At 44.7% G+C, this 24,191-nt stretch overlaps 3 non-coding genes across 3 annotated transcripts; all 3 read left to right on the top strand.

The window, feature by feature from the left end:
- Window positions 1-352: 352 nt before the first annotated feature.
- LOC134347370 (U1 spliceosomal RNA) lies at window positions 353-516 on the top strand. The gene has a single exon (XR_010018126.1). It is a non-coding gene; the product is annotated as a U1 spliceosomal RNA (small nuclear RNA).
- A 9,148-nt stretch (window positions 517-9,664) lies between these two features.
- Window positions 9,665-9,828, top strand: LOC134347369 (U1 spliceosomal RNA). Its single transcript, XR_010018125.1, has one exon. It is a non-coding gene; the product is annotated as a U1 spliceosomal RNA (small nuclear RNA).
- Window positions 9,829-23,395: 13,567 nt separating this feature from the next.
- LOC134347368 (U1 spliceosomal RNA) lies at window positions 23,396-23,559 on the top strand. The gene has a single exon (XR_010018124.1). It is a non-coding gene; the product is annotated as a U1 spliceosomal RNA (small nuclear RNA).
- Window positions 23,560-24,191: the final 632 nt, after the last annotated feature.

The following is a 24,191-nucleotide window of genomic DNA, read 5'->3' as shown; positions in this document are numbered from 1 at the left end:
CGGGGCCGGGGATGGGGCCGCCTTTTCATTCACCCTGTGGGCCTCAGGCAGCTCCCTGCATTTCCTCAAGGAAAACACTGACACCGTGCGGTCGGGTTCGGCAAAAACCAGTCGCTGAAAACCAATCGTGGTGCACATTTCCTTTTTTAGAAAACATGCAGATTCAGGTCTGGGATTTCTCACCAGTAAACTACAGCAGCTAATCAAATAATCTAGATTTCCGGCATTTGTGGTAACGGTATTCCAGGAGGAGCACGTGGAATAGTAGGAAATAGATCTTTAACAGATTTGTTCGCCTGATTATTGAGGGGTGTGGGTTAAGCATGCATGCGGATGGCAGAGAAGAAGAAGCATACTTACCTGGCAGGGGAGAGACCGTGATCATTAAGGCGGTTCTCCCAGGACGAGGCTATCCCATTGCACTTCGGGTGTGCTGACGCCTGCGATGTCCCCAAATGCGGGATACTCGACTGCAAAATTTGTGGTAGTGGGGGACTGCGTTCGCGCTCTCCCCTGATTTCTAATCTAAAAACAGAGAATCCCCCGTTAGAATTTTCTGCAAGTCCTGTGCAGTCTTCCAGTACTGAGTGCGTGTATTGACGACCGACGGTTCACTTCGTATGTCTCGCTGCTTCTAGAACCACTCCCTTGTATGGTTACTGAAATGCTGGGGGCCCTGCTGAAGGGTCTCGGCGGCTACTTACCTTTTCCCATCCCTTTTTTCCAAACAAAATACACTTGATAAAATTATTTATGACAAACCATTCAATAACTCTGAATTCATGACTATTTCATTCTGTAGTTTTAAAATTTTAGTCACTCACGTGGCACTCTGCTAGTTCATCTTCTATAACACAACCGTAGTTGAGGGGTATATTCCGCGCCACCCAACCACTCCCACTCGCAGGGGAGAAGAACCCGAAAGAAACATTCAGCGGATATTTTTTCCAACTTTCAGACCCAAGGCGATATTTCCTCCCTTAATATCTACATCCAGGAATCATAATCTCAATTTAAAAACTCCTTCGGGACAGAGTTGAAACCTCGAGATCAAGGGTCTGTCTCATCCGAAACGTCGACTGTCCATTTCCCTCTGCAGATGATGACTTCAGCTGACACTTAAAGTCTGTTGGTGCTGATCACAGCATCTTTTGTCCCTTGGAGTATTTTTTCCACCCCGTATTCAATCCTCCATGTTCTATTGTAGAGGGCAGAGGAAGTTCACTATTTAAGGGAGACAGTTTTAAATACCACAGGCGCCAATCAACACGGCGTTGATGCAGGAATATCTCACTGTGGTAAAATAGTTTAACTTGGTCCTCAGGCCAAGAGATAAAGTCCATGAGCAGGATACTTGTTGCCAGTGGATTGGATGAGTTTCTGCTTACAGTCTGCTGTTGGTCCACTGTTCATTTTCCCAACATAGATACTGCCTGACTTTCAAGGAGGAGGTACAGGAGCCACAGGAGCCAGAAAACACACACCCAACTTTTCAGGAACAACTTCTTCCTCCCTGCCATCAGAATTCTGACCTCAAGCCCACTAACTCACAATATTTTGCCGCCATTCTGCAATAATTATTTCATTTATTTTATATGTATTTCTTATCGTATTCTATACAAAGTTTTAAAACTTATGATGTATTGCAATGTTCTGCTGCCACAAAACAAATCCCTTCAAACTCCTAGTCCTGAAAATATCATACAAAGGTGTCTCACTTTAAGGACTCTTTATCTTGTTATTTCATGCTCTCATTATTTATTGCAAAAGGTAAATAGATATATAGATTTGCATTTGCACAGTTTGCTGTCTTGTATGCTCCACTTGATCTTTCATTGATCCTGCTTACAGTTACTATTTTATACATTTGCTGAGTATCTCGGGGTGTCTATGTGGTGACTTGTATGTACTCTGATAATAAATCTTACTTTGAACTTTCAAATGCACCACCCTCTCAGACAACAAGTTTCCAGATTCCAACCACCCTCTGGGGGATGAAGTTCACTCTCAGGCCCCACTAACCCTCGTTTGTAAACTCTGGTTTGAACTCGACTGTCCACTGGGTAAACAATGACCTTGTCCATGCTACCTGGGCCTCTCTCTCCCATTTATGATCACCATTACCCTCCCAAAGAAAACAGATCTAAACTGACCCGTCACTGGATTTCTCTCAGTTGTCGGGAGATGGAGGCAAAACCCAACAGCTTGAAAATTGATGAGAAACACTTATAGAAGACGTTAAGAGATTTCCTCCGAATAGAAATATCAAATATTTGCATTTTTATGATGAGGGAGTTAGTTTAAAGGAGATTTTCTTTCACACAGAGGCTGGTGGTTTTCCCCGGAACGAGCTGCTTGTCGTGGTGGGGGAAGCAGATCTGGTGCAGTTTAAGAGCGTTTTAAATAAGAACATGACCGGGTATGAAGAGATAGGGATCGTGTGGAGAAGGGATTTAATTTAATTTGGCATAACGTTTTGTGCACAGACATCCGAACTCTCCCGGAAGTTCCGGGAGTCTCCCGCATATTGATTGCGGCTCCCTGACGCCCAGAAATTATATACAATATCCCGGAAATCGGTTTTTTTGAGAGGGAGAGGGAGTGTTGCAAGGACGTGGCTGGGGACGAACACAAGTACAGGACACAGATGCTGAGGCAGAGTCGTTAGGCGTAGCACCACTGCGAACGGGGAGCCAATATCCAGGAGACGATGCAAAGCTTAGAGCTAACAGTTCTCAGGAATAAGAAACAAGGTTTACTCTCACAAGGGTCGACCAACGAACTGGTGGCTTCTTGCTGTGGTCACAGGGTTTTTATCCTGCCGTTTCTGATGGGAAGCAGGTGCGTGTAGTTAGTGGAACCTGGGAATGATTGGAATCTAAATGAGGTGATTGAGGCCCAATTCTTGAGGCAAATGGCAAGGTAGGGGTTTGCCAGAAGGGACCATGACAGGCAGAGGGAGAGCGAGCATCCTGATTGGTCTCCTCGTGCTAAGAGTGGTCCCCAACCACCGAGAAAACGATATGATTTGGCGATATGAGTCAGCTGTACCTTCCCTCATTCCCTCTGTTGAACTTGAATGCATGCGAGGTCATTACGCACGCGTCATCCATGTCAGCGTGGGAAGAAGATCAACTCCTCGAGCTTGCAAGTGATGGTGGGCTGAAAAGTTGCAATGATTTTATATGTCCATACGAGGAAAATATGCGCTGTGTATTTAGTATCGAACCGTTACTTAAAATGTTATGATGCTATTGACTTATTGACTTATCACTATATTCATGCGACGAAAATATGCGCTGTGTGTTTAATATTAAATTCGTTACAAACACCCTTTTAGAAACAAAGTTGAGTGTATTAGCCACTTATAAGTGACCTATAGTTGACCTATCACTTATATTTCGGTCGTGATTAACACGCACCTACCCCACCCCACACTCACCACGCCCCCCCCGTCGTCAAAAATATTGTCAATATTAAACTGGTCTCAGTTTAAAAAAAGGTTGGGGACCCCTGCTAAGTAGACCTATCAGTTTTCTCTGTGGGGGGGCTTTACAGTCGACCTCAAAAATAATGACAGTGTTGCTCGCTGCACTGTTTGCAAGAGTGACTTTTCTATTGCCCATGGGGGGTTAAAATGTAAAAGACAAGTTGAGGTGAGTTTAACAGGTGTCATTCGTTCATTAGCATAGCTGACATTATTTAAACTAACTGGCTGGCTGCGAAGGAGCTACTCTCTTGATGTCCTACGTGATGAGGCAAGCTCTCTATAGACTTGCTTAAAACTGTAATGGAGTAATCATGATAATATAAGTACATAAATTAATGTCACATTTCTGCATGTACCCAACTTGGTTTACAGATTAGACAAAATCACTAAACAAAGTATTACATACACCGTGGGGGGGAGATATGGGGTTGTGGGGGGTGCAGGGGCGGCGCTAAAGTGGTGCTAGCTGGGGCTATAGCCCCAGCAGAAATTGCAATAGCACCACCAAGAAATTAACTGCAGCTGCTTTGCTTTCTCTGTATACTTTTGAATACAGCTTGTTTCTCCAGCTGATCTAGTGAAACAGCGCCCCCAATTACCATAGCAACCACACAGCAATAAAGTTATAAACTCTGTCAGATCCACTCTACACTTCTGCTTATTCGTTCGTTGTCAATGTCTTGCCGTTGCTGTCCTCAGATCAGTTAAGCTGATCTAAGATCACTTAAGGTGACGTCACTCACTCTCACTCACGAGAGAGATTGATTGTATACATCCAGGCGCAGATCCATGTTCTCACGAGACTAACGGATGCCCCACACACACACACACACACACATTCTGCTTTTACAAGCGAGCGTGGGCCTGGCACGTGCATTATTTTGGCTGGTGTGTAAAAATGTATCAATTTTTGGTCAGAAAATGACCTCATCCAGAGGAATCAGTGGTGTCTCAGCCTGAGCCTGTCTTAATTGAAAGTGACATGCAGAAAGAAGTAAGTGGGGATGAGGACGACAGCAGTTCATCGAAGGAGTATGAGGGCGAAGTAGAGGAACAAGAACTGGAGCGGGATTCGAAAGAGGACGTGGATGTAGCTGCTCTTAGTGCGAGTGGGAATACAGTTAGCGATGTTAGCCAGCAGCCTGAGGAAGGACCCTGTGGGCTAGCACTGAAAAAGTACCCTTCACTGCACGCAGCAGTTTGACAATCAGCGAAGGAGTTTTATTTGTGGCTGGTTTGACCTGTACTCCTAGCTGGAATATTCAATCACAAAAGATGCTACATTCTGCTTCGCATGCAGGCATTTCCTGTGTGGAGGACATGGGTTCCATTCTGAGTCTACCTTCACTGTCACCGGTTACCGCAACTGGCGGAAAGCTACAACAGCTTTCAAAACCCACCATGTAAGTGCAGCTCATAAGTTTGCTATGGAGGCATGGGCTGAATTCAGATTGAGAAACAAGACGGTTCAAGATTGGGAAATATGCTAGACAAAGGACATGCAAAGATTGTCCAAGAAAATTGTGAGTATATGAGAGCAGTGGTTGTGTCTCTACGCTATACTGCGTGCCAAGGCATTGCCCAGCGAGGACACCGGGAAATGATGGATCTGGCAATAGGGGAAACTTTGTTGAGTTTCTCAATGTAATTGGTAAGTTTGGTAAGACTGTAGCTAAAAAAAAATAGAGGACAATCCTGGAAATGCAAAATCCACCCATCACGATATCCAAAATGAAATTATGGGTATTATGGCGGATACGGTCAGACGTCAAATAAGTGCAGAAATCAAGGAGGCTGGATATTTTGCCATCATGGTGGATGAAAGTAAAGACTTGAGCAAAAAGGAGCAAATATCAGTGGTGGTGCAGTATCTGAATAACAAAACAGTGCTTGAAGAATTCTTGCACTTCACTCCAGCAGAAAGGTTGGGTGCAGAGTCGCTTCTTAAAAGCATTGAACAGACACTCGCCCAGTGTGTTATTGATAAGAACGCCTACATAGGTCAGTGTTATGACAGTGATGTCCGGGTGCAATAACGAGGTACAAGAGAGGTTCAGGAAAGAGGTCCCGCAGGCATTATATATACACTGCCATGCTCACAGACTTAACCTTGTTTTAGTGGATGTTGTGAGCAATGTACCACAAGCGGGTGAGTTTTTCGAAACTGTGCAGCTGCTTTACAACTTATTTTCAACTCTGTTGCCCATGATCTTTTCATGAAGAAACCAGGAGAACTGGAATCATCTGCACAGCCCGTGGAGTTGAAGAAATTGTCAGATACACGCTGGGCGTGGCAGTATACAGCTTTGTGGGCTATAAGGAAATCACTCCCTGCCATTCTATCTGCACTACAGGATATTATGCGTCAAGCAAATGCACGGAGGAAAACGGAGGTCAGAGCTGTAAATGGACTGATTGGCGAGCAGTTTGCTTTACTTCTCACTCTGTTTGAGGATTTATTCTGAGTCACCAAGTTCATGTCAGCCCAGCTACGATCTCCCAGTTTGGAGCTTTCATCCGCTGTGGACTTGGCTCAGTGTGTCATCGATGCACTCTCAGCAAAACAGGGAGAGGAATCATGGGGTGAAATTCAGGCAAGAGCGAGGGACCTGTGTGACAAGGCCGGTATGCAGAGCAGACCACGTGAAAGGAGACAGGCCCAGCCACCCCGCCGCCTACATGATTTTGTTTTTGCGGCCCAAACTGAACGCACACCTGACACATCCTCTGATGACCTTGGCAACCACTGTTTCTATCCTGTTATAGACAGACTTCTGACTGAAATGAAAAGACTGTTCTTAATTGAGACTGGGGGTGTTCTGACTGGAGTCTCACCATTCAGTCCCAAACACAAGTTCTTCCTCAACAAGAATTGTCATTGGCCAATTGCCGAATACTATGCAGTGACTGAAGTGAACCTGACTGCAGAGCTACATCAGGTTCAGCGTCTGCTGGAAACAAAACAAAAGCAAGGACAGACAGTGAATGACACAGTGGAATTTCTAGCTCTAACGAGACCCTACCGCGATGCATTTATAGAATTATGCAAACTGATCTGCATATTACTGACTCTTCCTATTACATCTGCCTGCCTCATGCGAACGGAGTTTCTCTTTTCTTTTTCTGCAAGTCCTGTGCAGTCTTCCAGTACTGAGTGCGTGTATTGACGACCGACGGTTCACTTCGTATGTCTCGCTGCCTTGTAAGGTTACTGAAATGCTGGGGGCCCTGCTGAAGGGTCTCGGCGGCTACTTACCTTTTCCCATCCGTTTTTCCAAACAAAATACACTTGATAAAATTATTCATGACAAACCATTCAATAACTCTGAATTCATGACTATTGCATTCTGTAGTTTTAAAATTTTAGTCACTCACGTGGCACTCTGCTAGTTCATCTTCTATAACACAACCGTAGTTGAGGGGTATATTCCGCGCCACCCAACCACTCCCACTCGCAGGGGAGAAGAACCCGAAAGAAACATTCAGCGGATATTTTTTCCAACTTTCAGACCCAAGGCGATATTTCCTCCCTTAATATCTACATCCAGGAATCATAATCTCAATTTAAAAACTCCTTCGGGACAGAGTTGAAACCTCGAGATCAAGGGTCTGTCTCATCCGAAACGTCGACTGTCCATTTCCCTCTGCAGATGATGACTTCAGCCGACACTTAAAGTCTGTTGGTGCTGATCACAGCATCTTTTGTCCCTTGGAGTATTTTTTCCACCCCGTATTCAATCCTCCATGTTCTATTGTAGAGGGCAGAGGAAGTTCACTATTTAAGGGAGACAGTTTTAAATACCACAGGCGCCAATCAACACGGCGTTGATGCAGGAATATCTCACTGTGGTAAAATAGTTTAAAACTTGGTCCTCAGGCCAAGAGATAAAGTCCATGAGCAGGATACTTGTTGCCAGTGGATTGGATGAGTTTCTGCTTACAGTCTGCTGTTGGTCCACTGTTCATTTTCCCAACATAGATACTGCCTGACTTTCAAGGAGGAGGTACAGGAGCCACAGGAGCCAGAAAACACACACCCAACTTTTCAGGAACAACTTCTTCCTCCCTGCCATCAGAATTCTGACCTCAAGCCCACTAACTCACAATATTTTGCCGCCATTCTGCAATAATTATTGTAGCTAAAAACTACTGTAGCTACTAAAACTACTAAAAACAGACTGTAGCTAAAAAAAATAGAGGACAATCCTGGAAATGCAAAATCCACCCATCACGATATCCAAAATGAAACTATGGGTATTATGGCGGATACGGTCAGACGTCAAATAAGTGCAGAAATCAAGGAGGCTGGATATTTTGCCATCCATCATGGTGGATGAAAGTAAAGACTTGAGCAAAAAGGAGCAAATATCAGTGGTGGTGCTGTATCTGAATAACAAAACAGTGCTTGAAGAATTCTTGCACTTCACTCCAGCAGAAAGGTTGGGTGCAGAGTCGCTTCTTAAAAGCATTGAACAGACACTCGCCCAGTGTGTTATTGATAAGAACGCCTACATAGGTCACTGTTATGACAGTGATGTCCGGGTGCAATAACGAGGTACAAGAGAGGTACTGCAGAGCTACATCAGGTTCAGCGTCTGCTGGAAACAAAACAAAAGCAAGGACAGACAGTGAATGACACAGTGGAATTTCTAGCTCTAACGAGACCCTACCGCGATGCATTTATAGAATTATGCAAACTGATCTGCATATTACTGACTCTTCCTATTACATCTGCCTGCCTCATGCGAACGGAGTTTCTCTTGCCTCAGACGTGTCAAAAACTACTTAAGGAATAGCAGCGTTGATGCTCGGAACAGCAACTTGGCTCTGTTGACCATAAACAGCCAGAGGACCAAAGCACTTGACATCCAGAAAATCATTGATGCTTTCGCCACCAATCACAACAACAGACAGATTGTGCTTCTCTGAAAACAATAATGGTGAGTGCAGTTGATTTTTTAAAAATTTGGGCCAAGGTTAATTCTGATTATTACTGTTATTTTCTACCCCATAGTCCGTATGTTTCCTGCAAACCCTAAAATACTACATTTACTGCTATTAAGCCTACTGGTTTTGCTTACACTTCCAAGGGTGATTCTGTTGATTTTTGTTTTAAATTCAATAGCCAAATTAATTTGAGGTATTGCATGGTCAGAGTACGATTTGTCCAACTCCTGGTAAAGCCTTGCATCTGTTGTTTGCCCTATTTGACTTGCATAACAATGTATCTTTTGGCATTGCTGTCTATGTAATGCGAATAGCAGTGGGTTCATTTTGTGTCTTTCAGTTGAAAAGCACGCATTTGACGCTGATTGCGGGATTGGTGCGTGATTCACGTTGTCCGCTGTTGCTCGGATGCTCTGTTTGTTTTTTTTGTTTCTGCTCCATGTAGCCCAAGTTGTCTCCGATGCCGTTGACACTGTAACAGTTCACTTCTATATTAGATCTATAAGTTGCTGTTGCTTGTGAATATACAGAGGCATTTATAGTAGGCACATAATGCTTGAAACTGACTTTTTAACGCCACGCGTCTGGCCTTGCGAATACGTATTACCATACAGTGCATCCCTCAGCACCATCACTGACTAATTCAGCCCCTCCGTAGCACCAGCAAGCAAAAATCTCTGGCGCCGCCACTGGTGGCGGGGTGGGGGGTGAGCGTTTTTTGCAGGGTGGGATGTCTGTGCACAGGCATTTTGAGCCGAAAGATCCGTTCGGGTGCTGTCCTGTGTTCAGTCTCCCCTCATAAGTGAAAAACTGACCCCCCCCCGCGACATCCTGGCTAATCTTCCCTGCACCCTTTCCAGCGCAATCCCGGTCTGCGGGGCCGGGGATGGGGCCGCCTTTTCATTCACCCTGTGGGCCTCAGGCAGCTCCCTGCATTTCCTCAAGGAAAACACTGACACCGTGCGGTCGGGTTCGGCAAAAACCAGTCGCTGAAAACCAATCGTGGTGCACATTTCCTTTTTTAGAAAACATGCAGATTCAGGTCTGGGATTTCTCACCAGTAAACTACAGCAGCTAATCAAATAATCTAGATTTCCGGCATTTGTGGTAACGGTATTCCAGGAGGAGCACGTGGAATAGTAGGAAATAGATCTTTAACAGATTTGTTCGCCTGATTATTGAGGGGTGTGGGTTAAGCATGCATGCGGATGGCAGAGAAGAAGAAGCATACTTACCTGGCAGGGGAGAGACCGTGATCATTAAGGCGGTTCTCCCAGGACGAGGCTATCCCATTGCACTTCGGGTGTGCTGACGCCTGCGATGTCCCCAAATGCGGGATACTCGACTGCAAAATTTGTGGTAGTGGGGGACTGCGTTCGCGCTCTCCCCTGATTTCTAATCTAAAAACAGAGAATCCCCCGTTAGAATTTTCTGCAAGTCCTGTGCAGTCTTCCAGTACTGAGTGCGTGTATTGACGACCGACGGTTCACTTCGTATGTCTCGCTGCTTCTAGAACCACTCCCTTGTATGGTTACTGAAATGCTGGGGGCCCTGCTGAAGGGTCTCGGCGGCTACTTACCTTTTCCCATCCCTTTTTTCCAAACAAAATACACTTGATAAAATTATTTATGACAAACCATTCAATAACTCTGAATTCATGACTATTTCATTCTGTAGTTTTAAAATTTTAGTCACTCACGTGGCACTCTGCTAGTTCATCTTCTATAACACAACCGTAGTTGAGGGGTATATTCCGCGCCACCCAACCACTCCCACTCGCAGGGGAGAAGAACCCGAAAGAAACATTCAGCGGATATTTTTTCCAACTTTCAGACCCAAGGCGATATTTCCTCCCTTAATATCTACATCCAGGAATCATAATCTCAATTTAAAAACTCCTTCGGGACAGAGTTGAAACCTCGAGATCAAGGGTCTGTCTCATCCGAAACGTCGACTGTCCATTTCCCTCTGCAGATGATGACTTCAGCTGACACTTAAAGTCTGTTGGTGCTGATCACAGCATCTTTTGTCCCTTGGAGTATTTTTTCCACCCCGTATTCAATCCTCCATGTTCTATTGTAGAGGGCAGAGGAAGTTCACTATTTAAGGGAGACAGTTTTAAATACCACAGGCGCCAATCAACACGGCGTTGATGCAGGAATATCTCACTGTGGTAAAATAGTTTAACTTGGTCCTCAGGCCAAGAGATAAAGTCCATGAGCAGGATACTTGTTGCCAGTGGATTGGATGAGTTTCTGCTTACAGTCTGCTGTTGGTCCACTGTTCATTTTCCCAACATAGATACTGCCTGACTTTCAAGGAGGAGGTACAGGAGCCACAGGAGCCAGAAAACACACACCCAACTTTTCAGGAACAACTTCTTCCTCCCTGCCATCAGAATTCTGACCTCAAGCCCACTAACTCACAATATTTTGCCGCCATTCTGCAATAATTATTTCATTTATTTTATATGTATTTCTTATCGTATTCTATACAAAGTTTTAAAACTTATGATGTATTGCAATGTTCTGCTGCCACAAAACAAATCCCTTCAAACTCCTAGTCCTGAAAATATCATACAAAGGTGTCTCACTTTAAGGACTCTTTATCTTGTTATTTCATGCTCTCATTATTTATTGCAAAAGGTAAATAGATATATAGATTTGCATTTGCACAGTTTGCTGTCTTGTATGCTCCACTTGATCTTTCATTGATCCTGCTTACAGTTACTATTTTATACATTTGCTGAGTATCTCGGGGTGTCTATGTGGTGACTTGTATGTACTCTGATAATAAATCTTACTTTGAACTTTCAAATGCACCACCCTCTCAGACAACAAGTTTCCAGATTCCAACCACCCTCTGGGGGATGAAGTTCACTCTCAGGCCCCACTAACCCTCGTTTGTAAACTCTGGTTTGAACTCGACTGTCCACTGGGTAAACAATGACCTTGTCCATGCTACCTGGGCCTCTCTCTCCCATTTATGATCACCATTACCCTCCCAAAGAAAACAGATCTAAACTGACCCGTCACTGGATTTCTCTCAGTTGTCGGGAGATGGAGGCAAAACCCAACAGCTTGAAAATTGATGAGAAACACTTATAGAAGACGTTAAGAGATTTCCTCCGAATAGAAATATCAAATATTTGCATTTTTATGATGAGGGAGTTAGTTTAAAGGAGATTTTCTTTCACACAGAGGCTGGTGGTTTTCCCCGGAACGAGCTGCTTGTCGTGGTGGGGGAAGCAGATCTGGTGCAGTTTAAGAGCGTTTTAAATAAGAACATGACCGGGTATGAAGAGATAGGGATCGTGTGGAGAAGGGATTTAATTTAATTTGGCATAACGTTTTGTGCACAGACATCCGAACTCTCCCGGAAGTTCCGGGAGTCTCCCGCATATTGATTGCGGCTCCCTGACGCCCAGAAATTATATACAATATCCCGGAAATCGGTTTTTTTGAGAGGGAGAGGGAGTGTTGCAAGGACGTGGCTGGGGACGAACACAAGTACAGGACACAGATGCTGAGGCAGAGTCGTTAGGCGTAGCACCACTGCGAACGGGGAGCCAATATCCAGGAGACGATGCAAAGCTTAGAGCTAACAGTTCTCAGGAATAAGAAACAAGGTTTACTCTCACAAGGGTCGACCAACGAACTGGTGGCTTCTTGCTGTGGTCACAGGGTTTTTATCCTGCCGTTTCTGATGGGAAGCAGGTGCGTGTAGTTAGTGGAACCTGGGAATGATTGGAATCTAAATGAGGTGATTGAGGCCCAATTCTTGAGGCAAATGGCAAGGTAGGGGTTTGCCAGAAGGGACCATGACAGGCAGAGGGAGAGCGAGCATCCTGATTGGTCTCCTCGTGCTAAGAGTGGTCCCCAACCACCGAGAAAACGATATGATTTGGCGATATGAGTCAGCTGTACCTTCCCTCATTCCCTCTGTTGAACTTGAATGCATGCGAGGTCATTACGCACGCGTCATCCATGTCAGCGTGGGAAGAAGATCAACTCCTCGAGCTTGCAAGTGATGGTGGGCTGAAAAGTTGCAATGATTTTATATGTCCATACGAGGAAAATATGCGCTGTGTATTTAGTATCGAACCGTTACTTAAAATGTTATGATGCTATTGACTTATTGACTTATCACTATATTCATGCGACGAAAATATGCGCTGTGTGTTTAATATTAAATTCGTTACAAACACCCTTTTAGAAACAAAGTTGAGTGTATTAGCCACTTATAAGTGACCTATAGTTGACCTATCACTTATATTTCGGTCGTGATTAACACGCACCTACCCCACCCCACACTCACCACGCCCCCCCCGTCGTCAAAAATATTGTCAATATTAAACTGGTCTCAGTTTAAAAAAAGGTTGGGGACCCCTGCTAAGTAGACCTATCAGTTTTCTCTGTGGGGGGGCTTTACAGTCGACCTCAAAAATAATGACAGTGTTGCTCGCTGCACTGTTTGCAAGAGTGACTTTTCTATTGCCCATGGGGGGTTAAAATGTAAAAGACAAGTTGAGGTGAGTTTAACAGGTGTCATTCGTTCATTAGCATAGCTGACATTATTTAAACTAACTGGCTGGCTGCGAAGGAGCTACTCTCTTGATGTCCTACGTGATGAGGCAAGCTCTCTATAGACTTGCTTAAAACTGTAATGGAGTAATCATGATAATATAAGTACATAAATTAATGTCACATTTCTGCATGTACCCAACTTGGTTTACAGATTAGACAAAATCACTAAACAAAGTATTACATACACCGTGGGGGGGAGATATGGGGTTGTGGGGGGTGCAGGGGCGGCGCTAAAGTGGTGCTAGCTGGGGCTATAGCCCCAGCAGAAATTGCAATAGCACCACCAAGAAATTAACTGCAGCTGCTTTGCTTTCTCTGTATACTTTTGAATACAGCTTGTTTCTCCAGCTGATCTAGTGAAACAGCGCCCCCAATTACCATAGCAACCACACAGCAATAAAGTTATAAACTCTGTCAGATCCACTCTACACTTCTGCTTATTCGTTCGTTGTCAATGTCTTGCCGTTGCTGTCCTCAGATCAGTTAAGCTGATCTAAGATCACTTAAGGTGACGTCACTCACTCTCACGCACGAGAGAGATTGATTGTATACATCCAGGCGCAGATCCATGTTCTCACGAGACTAACGGATGCCCCACACACACACACACACACACATTCTGCTTTTACAAGCGAGCGTGGGCCTGGCACGTGCATTATTTTGGCTGGTGTGTAAAAATGTATCAATTTTTGGTCAGAAAATGACCTCATCCAGAGGAATCAGTGGTGTCTCAGCCTGAGCCTGTCTTAATTGAAAGTGACATGCAGAAAGAAGTAAGTGGGGATGAGGACGACAGCAGTTCATCGAAGGAGTATGAGGGCGAAGTAGAGGAACAAGAACTGGAGCGGGATTCGAAAGAGGACGTGGATGTAGCTGCTCTTAGTGCGAGTGGGAATACAGTTAGCGATGTTAGCCAGCAGCCTGAGGAAGGACCCTGTGGGCTAGCACTGAAAAAGTACCCTTCACTGCACGCAGCAGTTTGACAATCAGCGAAGGAGTTTTATTTGTGGCTGGTTTGACCTGTACTCCTAGCTGGAATATTCAATCACAAAAGATGCTACATTCTGCTTCGCATGCAGGCATTTCCTGTGTGGAGGACATGGGTTCCATTCTGAGTCTACCTTCACTGTCACCGGTTACCGCAACTGGCGGAAAGCTACAACAGCTTTCAAAACCCACCATGTAAGTGCAGCTCATAAGTTTGCTATGGAGGCATGGGCTGAATTCAGATTGAGAAACAAGACGGTTCAAGATTGGGAAATATGCTAGACAAAGGACATGCAAAGATTGTCCAAGAAAATTGTGAGTATATGAGAGCAGTGGTTGTGTCTCTACACTATACTGCGTGCCAAGGCATTGCCCAGCGAGGACACCGGGAAATGATGGATCTGGCAATAGGGGAAACTTTGTTGAGTTTCTCAATGTAATTGGTAAGTTTGGTAAGACTGTAGCTAAAAAAAAATAGAGGACAATCCTGGAAATGCAAAATCCACCCATCACGATATCCAAAATGAAATTATGGGTATTATGGCGGATACGGTCAGACGTCAAATAAGTGCAGAAATCAAGGAGGCTGGATATTTTGCCATCATGGTGGATGAAAGTAAAGACTTGAGCAAAAAGGAGCAAATATCAGTGGTGGTGCAGTATCTGAATAACAAAACAGTGCTTGAAGAATTCTTGCACTTCACTCCAGCAGAAAGGTTGGGTGCAGAGTCGCTTCTTAAAAGCATTGAACAGACACTCGCCCAGTGTGTTATTGATAAGAACGCCTACATAGGTCAGTGTTATGACAGTGATGTCCGGGTGCAATAACGAGGTACAAGAGAGGTTCAGGAAAGAGGTCCCGCAGGCATTATATATACACTGCCATGCTCACAGACTTAACCTTGTTTTAGTGGATGTTGTGAGCAATGTACCACAAGCGGGTGAGTTTTTCGAAACTGTGCAGCTGCTTTACAACTTATTTTCAACTCTGTTGCCCATGATCTTTTCATGAAGAAACCAGGAGAACTGGAATCATCTGCACAGCCCGTGGAGTTGAAGAAATTGTCAGATACACGCTGGGCGTGGCAGTATACAGCTTTGTGGGCTATAAGGAAATCACTCCCTGCCATTCTATCTGCACTACAGGATATTATGCGTCAAGCAAATGCACGGAGGAAAACGGAGGTCAGAGCTGTAAATGGACTGATTGGCGAGCAGTTTGCTTTACTTCTCACTCTGTTTGAGGATTTATTCTGAGTCACCAAGTTCATGTCAGCCCAGCTACGATCTCCCAGTTTGGAGCTTTCATCCGCTGTGGACTTGGCTCAGTGTGTCATCGATGCACTCTCAGCAAAACAGGGAGAGGAATCATGGGGTGAAATTCAGGCAAGAGCGAGGGACCTGTGTGACAAGGCCGGTATGCAGAGCAGACCACGTGAAAGGAGACAGGCCCAGCCACCCCGCCGCCTACATGATTTTGTTTTTGCGGCCCAAACTGAACGCACACCTGACACATCCTCTGATGACCTTGGCAACCACTGTTTCTATCCTGTTATAGACAGACTTCTGACTGAAATGAAAAGACTGTTCTTAATTGAGACTGGGGGTGTTCTGACTGGAGTCTCACCATTCAGTCCCAAACACAAGTTCTTCCTCAACAAGAATTGTCATTGGCCAATTGCCGAATACTATGCAGTGACTGAAGTGAACCTGACTGCAGAGCTACATCAGGTTCAGCGTCTGCTGGAAACAAAACAAAAGCAAGGACAGACAGTGAATGACACAGTGGAATTTCTAGCTCTAACGAGACCCTACCGCGATGCATTTATAGAATTATGCAAACTGATCTGCATATTACTGACTCTTCCTATTACATCTGCCTGCCTCATGCGAACGGAGTTTCTCTTTTCTTTTTCTGCAAGTCCTGTGCAGTCTTCCAGTACTGAGTGCGTGTATTGACGACCGACGGTTCACTTCGTATGTCTCGCTGCCTTGTAAGGTTACTGAAATGCTGGGGGCCCTGCTGAAGGGTCTCGGCGGCTACTTACCTTTTCCCATCCGTTTTTCCAAACAAAATACACTTGATAAAATTATTCATGACAAACCATTCAATAACTCTGAATTCATGACTATTGCATTCTGTAGTTTTAAAATTTTAGTCACTCACGTGGCACTCTGCTAGTTCATCTTCTATAACACAACCGTAGTTGAGGGGTATATTCCGCGCCACCCAACCACTCCCACTCGCAGGGGAGAAGAACCCGAAAGAAACATTCAGCGGATATTTTTTCCAACTTTCAGACCCAAGGCGATATTTCCTCCCTTAATATCTACATCCAGGAATCATAATCTCAATTTAAAAACTCCTTCGGGACAGAGTTGAAACCTCGAGATCAAGGGTCTGTCTCATCCGAAACGTCGACTGTCCATTTCCCTCTGCAGATGATGACTTCAGCCGACACTTAAAGTCTGTTGGTGCTGATCACAGCATCTTTTGTCCCTTGGAGTATTTTTTCCACCCCGTATTCAATCCTCCATGTTCTATTGTAGAGGGCAGAGGAAGTTCACTATTTAAGGGAGACAGTTTTAAATACCACAGGCGCCAATCAACACGGCGTTGATGCAGGAATATCTCACTGTGGTAAAATAGTTTAAAACTTGGTCCTCAGGCCAAGAGATAAAGTCCATGAGCAGGATACTTGTTGCCAGTGGATTGGATGAGTTTCTGCTTACAGTCTGCTGTTGGTCCACTGTTCATTTTCCCAACATAGATACTGCCTGACTTTCAAGGAGGAGGTACAGGAGCCACAGGAGCCAGAAAACACACACCCAACTTTTCAGGAACAACTTCTTCCTCCCTGCCATCAGAATTCTGACCTCAAGCCCACTAACTCACAATATTTTGCCGCCATTCTGCAATAATTATTTCATTTATTTTATATGTATTTCTTATCGTATTCTATACAAAGTTTTAAAACTTATGATGTATTGCAATGTTCTGCTGCCACAAAACAAATCCCTTCAAACTCCTAGTCCTGAAAATATCATACAAAGGTGTCTCACTTTAAGGACTCTTTATCTTGTTATTTCATGCTCTCATTATTTATTGCAAAAGGTAAATAGATATATAGATTTGCATTTGCACAGTTTGCTGTCTTGTATGCTCCACTTGATCTTTCATTGATCCTGCTTACAGTTACTATTTTATACATTTGCTGAGTATCTCGGGGTGTCTATGTGGTGACTTGTATGTACTCTGATAATAAATCTTACTTTGAACTTTCAAATGCACCACCCTCTCAGACAACAAGTTTCCAGATTCCAACCACCCTCTGGGGGATGAAGTTCACTCTCAGGCCCCACTAACCCTCGTTTGTAAACTCTGGTTTGAACTCGACTGTCCACTGGGTAAACAATGACCTTGTCCATGCTACCTGGGCCTCTCTCTCCCATTTATGATCACCATTACCCTCCCAAAGAAAACAGATCTAAACTGACCCGTCACTGGATTTCTCTCAGTTGTCGGGAGATGGAGGCAAAACCCAACAGCTTGAAAATTGATGAGAAACACTTATAGAAGACGTTAAGAGATTTCCTCCGAATAGAAATATCAAATATTTGCATTTTTATGATGAGGGAGTTAGTTTAAAGGAGATTTTCTTTCACACAGAGGCTGGTGGTTTTCCCCGGAACGAGCTGCTTGTCGTGGTGGGGGAAGCAGATCTGGTGCAGTTTAAGAGCGTTTTAAATAAGAACATTACCGGGTATGAAGAGATAGGGATCGTGTGGAGAAGGGATTTAATTTAATTTGGCATAACGTTTTGTGCACAGACATCCGAACTCTCCCGGAAGTTCCGGGAGTCTCCCGCATATTGATTGTGGCTCCCTGACGCCCAGAAATTATATACAATATCCCGGAAATCGGTTTTTTTGAGAGGGAGAGGGAGTGTTGCAAGGACGTGGCTGGGGACGAATGCAAGTACAGGACACAGATGCTGAGGCAGAGTCGTTAGGCGTAGCACCACTGCGAACGGGGAGCCGATATCCAGGAGACGATGCAAAGCTTAGAGCTAACAGTTCTCAGGAATAAGAAACAAGGTTTACTCTCACAAGGGTCGACCAACGAACTGGTGGCTTCTTGCTGTGGTCACAGGGTTTTTATCCTGCCGTTTCTGATGGGAAGCAGGTGCGTGTAGTTAGTGGAACCTGGGAATGATTGGAATCTAAATGAGGTGATTGAGGCCCAATTCTTGAGGCCCAATTCTTGAGGCCCAATTCTTGAGGCAAATGGCAAGGTAGGGGTTTGCCAGAAGGGACCATGACAGGCAGAGGGAGAGCGAGCATCCTGATTGGTCTCCTCGTGCTAAGAGTGGTCCCCAACCACCGAGAAAACGATATGATTTGGCGATATGAGTCAGCTGTACCTTCCCTCATTCCCTCTGTTGAACTTGAATGCATGCGAGGTCATTACGCACGCGTCATCCATGTCAGCGTGGGAAGAAGATCAACTCCTCGAGCTTGCAAGTGATGGTGGGCTGAAAAGTTGCAATGATTTTATATGTCCATACGAGGAAAATATGCGCTGTGTATTTAGTATCGAACCGTTACTTAAAATGTTATGATGCTATTGACTTATTGACTTATCACTATATTCATGCGACGAAAATATGCGCTGTGTGTTTAATATTAAATTCGTTACATACACCCTTTTAGAAACAAAGTTGAGTGTATTAGCCACTTATAAGTGACCTATAGTTGACCTATCACTTATATTTCGGTCGTGATTAACACGCACCTACCCCAACCCACACTCACCACGCCCCCCCCCCGTCGTCAAAAATATTGTCAATATTAAACTGATCTCCGTTTAAAAAATGGTTGGGGACTCCTGCTAAGTAGACCTATCAGTTTTCTCTGTGGGGGGGCTTTACAGTCGACCTCAAAAATAATGACAGTGTTGCTCGCTGCACTGTTTGCAGGAGTGACTTTTCTATTGCCCATGGTGGGTTAAAATGTAAAAGACAAGTTGAGGTGAGTTTAACAGGTGTCATTCGTTCATTAGCATAGCTGACATTATTTAAACTAACTGGCTGGCTGCTAAGGAGCTACTCTCTTGATGTCCTACGTGATGAGGCCAAGCTCTCTATAGACTTGCTTAAAACTGTAATGGAATAATCATGATAATATAAGTACATAAATTAATGTCACATTTCTGCATGTACCCAACTTGGTTTACAGATTAGACAAAATCACTAAACAAAGTATTACATACACCGTGGGGGGGAGATATGGGGTTGCGGGGGGTGCAGGGTCGGCGCTAAAGTGGTGCTAGCTGGGGCTACAACCCCAGCAGAAATTGCAATAGCACCACCAAGAAATTAACTGCAGCTGCTTTGCTTTCTCTGTATACTTTTGAATACAGCTTCTTTCTCCAGCTGATCTAGTGAAACAGCGCCCCCAATTACCATAGCAACCACACAGCGATAAAGTTATAAACTCTGTCAGATCCACTCTACACTTCTGCTTATTCGTTCGTTGTCAATGTATTGCCGTTGCTGTCCTCAGATCAGTTAAGCTGATCTAAGATCACTTAAGGTGACGTCACTCACTCTCACTCACGAGAGAGATTGATTGTATACATCCAGGCGCAGATCCATGGTCTCACGAGACTAACGGATGCCCCACACACACACACATTGTGCTTTTACAAGCGAGCGTGGGCCTGGCACGTGCATTATTTTGGCTGGTGTGGAAAAATGTATCAATTTTTGGTCAGAAAATGACCTCATCCAGAGGAATCAGTGGTGTCTCAGCCTGAGCCTGTCTTAATTGAAAGTGACATGCAGAAAGAAGTAAGTGGGGATGAGGACGACAGCAGTTCATCGAAGGAGTATGAGGGCGAAGTAGAGGAACAAGAACTGGAGCGGGATTCGGAAGAGGACGTGGATGTAGCTGCTCTTAGTGCGAGTGGGAATACAGTTAGCGATGTTAGCCAGCAGCCTGAGGAAGGACCCTGTGGGCTAGCATTGAAAAAGTACCCTTCACTGCACGCAGCAGTTTGGCAATCAGCAAAGGAGTTTTATTTGTGGCTGGTTTGACCTGTACTCCTGGCTGGAATATTCAATCACAGAAGATGCTACATTCTGCTTCGCATGCAGGCATTTCCTGTGTGGAGGACATGGGTTCCATTCTGAGTCTACCTTCACTGTCACCGGTTACCGCAACTGGCGGAAAGCTACAACAGCTTTCAAAACCCACCATGTAAGTGCAGCTCATAAGTTTGCTATGGAGGCATGGGCTGAATTCAGATTGAGAAACAAGACGGTTCAAGATTGGGAAATATGCTAGACAAAGGACATGCAAAGATTGTCCAAGAAAATTGTGAGAAAATGAGAGCAGTGGTTGTGTCTCTACGCTATACTGCGTGCCAAGGCATTGCCCAGCGAGGACACCGGGAGAATGATGGATCTGGCAATAGGGGAAACTTTGTTCAGTTTCTCAGTGTAATTGGGAAGTTTGATAAGACTGTAGCTAAAAAAAATAGAGGACAATCCTGAAAATGCAAGATCCACCCATCACGATATCCAAAATGAAATTATGGGTATTATGGCGGATACGGTCAGACGTCAAGTAAGTGCAGAAATCAAGGAGGCTGGATATTTTCCCATCATGGTGGATGAAAGTAAAGACTTGAGCAAAAAGGAGCAAATATCAGTGGTAGTGCGGTATCTGAATAACGAAACAGTGTTTGAAGAATTCTTGCACTTCACTCCAGCAGAAAGGTTGGGTGCAGAGTCGCTTCTTAAAAGCATTGAACAGACACACGCCCAGTGTGTTATTGATAAGAACACCTACATAGGTCAGTGTTATGACAGTGATGTCCGGGTGCAATAACGAGGTACAAGAGAGGTTCAGGAAAGAGGTCCCGCAGGCATTATATATACACTGCCATGCTCACAGACTTAACCTTGTTTTAGTGGATGTTGTGAGCAATGTACCACAAGCGGGTGAGTTTTTTGAAACTGTGCAGCTGCTTTACAACTTATTTTCAACTCTGTTGCCCATGATCTTTTCATGAAGAAACCAGGAGAACTGGAATCATCTGCACAGCCCGTGGAATTGAAGAAATTATCAGATACACGCTGGGCGTGGCAGTATACAGCTTTGTGGGCTATAAGGAAATCACTCCCTGCCATTCTATCTACACTACAGGATATTATGCGTCAAGCAAATGCACGGAGGAAAACGGAGGTCAGAGCTGTAAATGGACTGATTGACGAGCAGTTTGCTTTACTTCTCACTCTGTTTGAGGATTTATTCTCAGTCACCAAGTTCATGTCAGCCCAGCTACGATCTCCCAGTTTGGAACTTTCATCCGCTGTGGACTTGGTTCAGTCTGTCATCGATGCACTCTCAGCAAAACGGGGAGAGGAATCATGGGGTGAAATTCAGGCAAGAGCTAGGGACCTGTGCGACAAGGCCGGTATGCAGAGCAGACCACATGAAAGGAGACAGGCCCAGCCACCCCGCCGCCTACATGATTTTGTTGTTGAGGCCCAAACTGAACGCACACCTGACACATCCTCTGATGACCTTGGCAACCACTGTTTCTATCCTGTTATAGACAGACTTCTGACTGAAATGAAATTACAGTTCTTAATTGAGACTGGGGGTGTTCTGACTGGAGTCTCACCATTCAGTCCCAAACACAAGTTCTTCCTCAACAGGAATTGTCATTGGCCAATTGCCGAATACTATGCAGTGACTGAGTGAACCTGACTGCAGAGCTACATCAGGTTCAGCGTCTGCTGGAAACAAAACAAAAGCAAGGACAGACAGTGAATGACACAGTGGAATTTCTAGCTCTAACGAGACCCTACCGCGATGCATTTGTAGAATTATGCAAACTGATCTGCATATTACTGACTCTTCCTATTACATCTGCCTGCCTCATGCGAACGGAGTTTCTCTTGCCTCAGACGTGTCAAAAACTACTTAAGGAATAGCAGCGTTGATGCTCGGAACAGCAACTTGGCTCTGTTGACCATAAACAGCCAGAGGACCAAAGCACTTGACATCCAGAAAATCATTGATGCCTTCGCCACCAATCACAACAACAGACAGATTGTGCTTCTCTGAAAACATTAATGGTGAGTGCAGTTGATTTTTTAAAAATTTGGGCCAAGGTTAATTCTGATTATTATTGTTATTTTCTACCCCATAGTCCTTATGTTTCCTGCAAACCCTAAAATACTACATTTACTGCTATTAAGCCTACTGGTTTTGCTTACACTTCCAAGGGTGATTCTGTTGATTTTTGTTTTAAATTCAATAGCCAAATTAATTGAGGTATTGCATGGTCAGAGTACGATTTGTCCAACTCCTGGTAAAGCCTTGCATCTGTTGTTTGCCCTATTTGACTTGCATAACAATGTATCTTTTGGCATTGCTGTCTATGTAATGCGAATAGCAGTGGGTTCATTTTGTGTCTTTCAGTTGAAAAGCACACATTTGATGCTGATTGCGGGATTGGTGCGTGATTCACGTTGTCCGCTGTTGCTCGGATGCTCTGTTTGTTTTTTTTGTTTCTGCTCCATGTAGCCCAGGTTGCCTCCGATGCCGTTGACACTGTAACAGTTCAGTTCTATATTAGATCTATAAGTTGCTGTTGCTTGTGAATATACAGAGGCATTTATAGTAGGCACATAATGCTTGAAACTGACTTTTTAACGCCACGCGTCTGGCCTTGCGAATACGTATTACCATACAGTGCATCCCTCAGCACCATCAATGACTAATTCAGCCCCTCCGTAGCACCAGCAAGCAAAAATCTCTGGCGCCGCCACTGGTGGGGGGGTGAGGGGTGAGCGTTTTTTGCAGGGTGGGATGTCTGTGCACAGGCATTTTGAGCCGAAAGATCCGTTCGGGTGCTGTCCTGTGTTCAGTCTCCCCTCATAAGTGAAAAGCTGACCCCCCCTGCGACATCCTGGCTAATCTGCCCTGCACCCTTTCCAGCGCAATCCCGGTCTGCGGGGCTGGGGATGGGGCCGCCTTTTCATTCACCCTGTGGGCCTCAGGAAGCTCCCTGCATTTCCTCAAGGAAAACACTGACACCGTGCGGTCGGGTTCGGCAACGACCAGTCGCTGAAAACCAATCGTGGTGCACATTTCCTTTTTTAGAAAACATGCAGATTCAGGTCTGGGATTTCTCACCAGTAAACTACAGCAGCTAATCAAATAATCTAGATTTGCGGCATTTCTGGTAACGGTAGTCTAGGAGGAGCACGTGGAATAGTAGGAAATAGATCTTTAACAGATTTGTTCGCCTGATTATTGAGGGGTGTGGGTTAAGCATGCATGCGGATGGCAGAGAAGAAAAAGCAGCATACTTACCTGGCAGGGGAGAGACCGTGATCATTAAGGCGGTTCTCCCAGGACGAGGCTATCCCATTGCACTTCGGGTGTGCTGACGCCTGCGATGTCCCCAAATGCGGGATACTCGACTGCAAAATTTGTGGTAGTGGGGGACTGCGTTCGCGCTCTCCCCTGATTTCTAATCTAAAAACAGAGAATCCCTCGTTAGAATTTTCTGCAAGTCCTGTGCAGTCTTCCAGTACTGAGTGCGTGTATTAACAACCGACGGTTCACTTCGTATGTCTCGCTGCTTCTAGAACCACTCCCTTGTATGGTTACTGAAATGCTGGGGGCCCTGCTGAAGGGTCTCGGCGGCTACTTACCTTTTCCCATCCCTTTTTTCCAAACAAAATACACTTGATAAAATTATTTATGACAAACCATTCAATAACTCTGAATTCATGACTATTTCATTCTGTAGTTTTAAAATTTTAGTCACTCACGTAGCACTCTGCTAGTTCATCTTCTATAACACAACCGTAGTTGAGGGGTATATTCCGCGCCACCCAACCACTCCCACTCGCAGGGGAGAAGAACCCGAAAGAAACATTCAGCGGATATTTTTTCCAACTTTCAGACCCAAGGCGATATTTCCTCCCTTAATATCTACATCCAGGAATCATAATCTCAATTTAAAAACTCCTTCAGGACAGAGTTGAAACCTCGAGATCAAGGGTCTGTCTCATCCGAAACGTCGACTGTCCATTTCCCTCTGCAGATGATGACTTCAGCCGACACTTAAAGTCTGTTGGTGCTGATCACAGCAT

Source organism: Mobula hypostoma, chromosome 5 (assembly GCF_963921235.1).
Source record: "Mobula hypostoma chromosome 5, sMobHyp1.1, whole genome shotgun sequence".
In the NCBI taxonomy this organism is placed as follows: domain Eukaryota; kingdom Metazoa; phylum Chordata; class Chondrichthyes; order Myliobatiformes; family Myliobatidae; genus Mobula; species Mobula hypostoma.
The sequence above is the reverse complement of the archived record's forward strand: the minus strand, read 5'-3'. Positions and strand labels throughout refer to the sequence as shown.